Consider the following 5,253-nt stretch of genomic DNA (forward strand, 5'->3'; position numbering starts at 1 on the left):
TGACATAAGAAAATTTTTAAAACTTGCAGTGAGAATTGCTGAGAAATCACATGATAGATGAGGTCCTGTTTGATAAGGCGGTTGCCATCTTTGGAAGAAGGTCTTGAAACGCTCCAGTGTTGTGACAACAGCAGCCTGAATATTTGCACAGTGCATGCAGCTGTATAGAGGGCAATGAGGAACAGTTATGTGTTGAAATGGACCTCACATAAAAACAGTACAAGATTTGTGGTCCAGGCTAAAGAAGTATGTGATACTGCGTAAACAAATCCTGTGGCTGAGCTTATCCAAGAACTGCCGATGTTTTGCACAAGGCTGTTCTTGTGCCAGAGGACCTCAGCAGCATTGCTGAACTAGCGATGCTAGTGATTTTCAGGTAGCAAGTGGGTTTAAGGATGTAGAGGAGAAATAGGCAAAGACAGGTTATTGGGAGCAAAAGGGAATTTCAAAAGGGCAATAATAATAATATTTTAAAAAAAAACCATGCAATTTTCACATCATTACTCTTCCCTGACTGGCTTGTTAGTGAGAGTGGACTCCCTATGTGTTTTCCTCAGGCGGGAACACAAACACTTTTCCTACTGCCTGTACCTAATGCACCAGTCAATAGAACCAAGAGCTGTTCAGGGCCAGATACTGCTACAGAGGAAAAAACATTTTTGGGGTGTATGAAGGTCAGAATCCATCCCCTGGAAAAATGGCCTTGTGTTAAAAAGCATAGATTGCCCTCCCTGAATACTAGATTACATCTTTGCCCTTCCTGAGAAAGTACTGTTCTCTTAAGTATTTTTTTCTGCGTAGAATTGAAGCAATCTTTGTGAAGTAATCAAGAAGGCCATGAAGAAGTTGCTAAACTTGGGAAAGGTGAAATGCCAGAGACAGGAAAGGCTGATTCACATATTCTGAAGAGTCAGATAACAGCGGCTGGGTCATCAGTTGCAAGAACAGGTTTATCAATACCAAGATGTTTTGCCAATTAATCCTCCCTGAGCTTTACCTAAGATCGGAGAGTCTACAGAAACTTGGCAGACACTAACAGGAAGAAAAGGAAAGCCTCTGAAACACACTAAGTATGTCACTGAAAAGCTGATAATCTCATTGACACACAGAGAAACTGGGCAGGTCAGCCTGCCTCTTTCTACCCAAAGTGGAGTTAGCTGAACTGATGGAAGCCATAAACAATGTCACCCACATTGGCTTTTTAACTGTTTTTAACCATTTGCCTTAAGCGGTAGTCACCTGATACTGGGTGGTCGCTGTTGGTGAAAGCAGACATCAAGATCCCCAGTGCCCCACTTATAAGATGGATAACATTGATAGTAGTGGTGGAGAAGACCTCAGGGTTGATACAGATCATTCCCCTTCTCTGTACAGATTGGCTTTGCATCATACCACTTTTGATACCTCTCTCTTTGCCGGGGGAGTGCAAAGAGTAGCACACCAGGAGCTGGACTTGTAGATGAAAAGGCAGCACGAGACACTGACATGCTTTGGCATATTTGGGTGAAAGGCACTGTAGAAGTACAAAAAATTGCTTTTACTGTATATTTTGGCTTTAATTCTACTGTTAAAGTGTTTAGAAGAAGTGTGTTCTCTGTTATTTGTTAGCTTGCTTTTCTAAATGAATCAGCGGGGATAGGGACTCCAGGTGCATTTTCCTTCTTGTGTGGATAGTGGGTCAGTGTTTAGTTTTGCGCTTGGTAGCTGTTTAGCTCCTATGTCTTCCTCACTCAGCAGAGTACCTGTGCTAATTAAGTATCACGTGGTGAGCTGGTTATAAAACACTTATTGTCTCTCCCATGAATGTACACTGTATGTGTTCCCATGGCGTTATATTCAGGGGCTTTGGCATTTCTGCACCTGTATGTTCATGACACATTTTAAGCGAGACTTTTTCTTCCTGTTTTTTTCCATTAGTCACTTTGCAATGCTTTGAGAAGAGAGGCTTTCAGTGCACTTCCACGGGCATGAGGGGTAACAGGCACTAGATAACGGCTTTGACAGCTTTCGAACAGAAGTCACTCAGCAGTAACTAGCGAACCCAAATGTCCATGGTGTTATCCCTTATCACAAGATGTCATAACAGCTTCATTTGGTAATTCTCTTCCACAATCCCATTTCCTCAGCTGAGGGGGACGTGCTGATCTCCTCTCTCTGGTGACCAGCAATAGGACGTGGCGAAATGGAATGAAGCTCTGCCAGGGGAAGTTCAGATTGGACATTAGGAAAAGGTTGTTCACTGAGAGGGTGATCAGTCACTGGAACAGGCTCCCCAGGGGAGCAGTCATGGCACCAAGCCTGTCAGAGTTCAAGGAGTGTCTGGATGATGTTCTTTTAGTCACATGGTTTAGTTTTAGGTAGTCCTGCGAGGAGCAGGGAGTTGGGCTCAATGATCCTTATGGGTCTCTTCCAACTTGAGATATTCTATGATTCTATCATTTTTCTACTATGGAGTCATTATCTGGGATACTACTTCTTTCTTGCAATAAAAATATGAGGTAAGACTTATTTTGGGATGTAAAATTACCCACCACAAAAATCAGAAGAAAGCTTCAAAATGAGCAGGCATGAGAATAGCACAGTGGATCCATAGACAGCTAAGTCACAGAAACTTTTCCCCAGAGCCTTTTACATTGATGCAAAGTTCTCCTGCAAGTTTCTTCTCCAGTGAACATAAATGCTCATGCAGAAAGGACTGGGCAAGGCACTAGTTTGGAGACAAGCATCCTGTCCACACCACAACTCATTTCTGCTCTTGTTAGTGGTACTGTACTGGTTCTATGACTGTGATGGGAAAAGGGAAGAAAGATGCAGGTGCAGGCTCAGACAAAGCTTGATAATCATCTATGTGAATGTTAAATTTGCAGTGTTTATGCTGAAGCCAGGACACCAACAAAATTAGGTACCCACTATGAAGACAATAAGTGACACATTAAACCATCCTATAACCTAATGAAAAGCTATAATTTTGTAGGGAATCTGTGGTCTGATTTCTTTTTGTTATAAGCCAACTGGAAACTGCACATGAGAGAGGAGTCCTTTCGCTCCTGTTGCTGCTATATACAGTGTGTGTTTTAATTAATCTCTTCCCTCCAATGCCACTGCCTTTCATTGCAGAACTGACTTATTTTGTCATTTAAAAAATATCCATCCCTCAAGCAGCTCACTGGCCTCTGGAAAAGAATTAACCCATTTGAAGTCAGCACTAGGGGCTTCAAGCAGGTGTTCAGAAGCAAGTGTGAATGGCTCTCAGTAATTACTTTCAGCGCTCAATTTGTCCTTCAATGTCTATTTGAAATTTAACCTTAGAAGAATCAAATGGCGCGTATCCCACGCCATCTTCAAAGCATGTCAAACTCAAAGCAAGCAAGGTCACAACAAAGTAACTCCTACAACTTTTCTTGTCACTGAAAGCCCTTGCAGATATGTCTGAGATGTAAGAGATTAGGAGAGGTGGAGGTTTTACCTGAGGCATCGGAGTGCTCTTGAGAGAGGCTATGACAACACAGGTCCATTTCAGGAACACAACTGAGGAGGCTGCGCTTGGCCAGAATTTGTGAACAGGGCAGCCGGCATCACCTGGCCACAGTAAGATCCAGAGGAAAAAGACTTTCATGCAAGTCATAATGAACCCATATTTCCTTTCTTTCTCTAGTGGGAATATCTCTCAAGTTACTGTATTTTGACAATACTACTGTTACTTGACAGTTACTTCACAATAGACTGTAGTCTCAGACACATTTTCTTACTTTGGCAAATACATTCCCATAGTAAAAATTACAAGGGCAAAAAAGAAATCACAGCTCTGAGCAAAGTGATTACAGCAAAGATAGCCAGGAATTAGACCATACATAGAATGTAATTTTAAGCTTTTATGATCACGGGCTAGATGTTGCCAAATGTCTATGACAGATTATGTTAACCACATCTTGGCTATACACCAAGAACAGCGTTGTCTCATCCTCCTGGCCACAGTGGGGTTCTAATGTTTTTCCCACATTAAGATGGCACATTTTTGAGGATCCCTTGGTAACTGTAAAATGGTGTCTTGGTTTTGGATTTGCTTATTTGATACTTTTTTAAAAGCATTTTTATTGAAGAAAATGACAAAATTCTCCCTGGGGCCACAAAGCTAGAGTTTTACTGGGTTTCTACCATCCTGCTCTGAAGTTTTGCAGCTTATTTGCCTTCTCCTACCTTAAAATGCATGAAGTCTGTTTAAAAAAAAAAAATCTATCTTTTGCATAGGAAGATGGGGTAGTCTTCACAAGCCTAAAAACACTTGACCAGGCTTTCTAACTTAAAGGATCCTAATGTTTCATCTTAAAAAAGGCCACAGAAACTCTGAATATTATGCTAAAAGGGTTTCTCAAAATTCTTGAAGTTTCTTTATGACTGTGTACAATCCTAAAAAATATTCAGCCAGAACTGTCTTAAATCCAGATGCATTAACCTTTCATGTAATCTCTTTCTCTGCCCTTTTTTTATAATTATGCTTTCTAAACACTGAACCAATGAACTGAAAAGTATTTGCTGAAAAATCCATCATTTGCTGTTCTGTTTTACCTTTAAGTTGCCTATACAATCTCCAGTTTCACAATTAAATACCCATGGGGAGGTTAAACCAAGCAGAGCACAAGCAACATATCTGACTTGAATGTGTGGCCACACATGTCCATGGCAATCCTTAACCACTGAAGACCAAGGTCATGGTTCAGTGACCCTCTGCAAAGCTTTGATGTCTCTGTCCGACAGTGAGCAGCTTTCTTCTTTACATGTAGCAAAAATGAGCGAGAAAAACAATAGAAACCCTTAAAGCATAGTGGATAACCAGACAGTTTTCAAAGGATGACACACCTCCCTCTGAAGCACAGAGACAGATCTGCCAGGATTTGTCCATTTAAAAGGTCATTAACCAGCCCGGCCTCTATGTTTAAGCCTATGGTGGATAGCAGCACTGCCGGACTTACAAAGTGAATTATGATGATAGCTGTTGAACAGTGTGCATTTTCACAGTGTCTAAGCACAGCACAATTTAGTGCATGTGTAACATGTTGCAAAAATTCACCACATTCTATCACCCCCAGAAACCTACTACAACTAGTGCATCAAGGCAAAAAGGCAAGAGAGAGCACCAGGAAGGCCAGTGAGTCCCAATACAGACACGTGAGCCCTAACAAAGACCGCCAGACCCTGATATGGCTGACGGGACCCCTCCTCTCAGGCACCATGTTGTCTTTTTTTCATCAGTTG

This window comes from Gavia stellata, chromosome 2, assembly GCF_030936135.1.
Source record: "Gavia stellata isolate bGavSte3 chromosome 2, bGavSte3.hap2, whole genome shotgun sequence".
Classification (NCBI taxonomy): domain Eukaryota; kingdom Metazoa; phylum Chordata; class Aves; order Gaviiformes; family Gaviidae; genus Gavia; species Gavia stellata.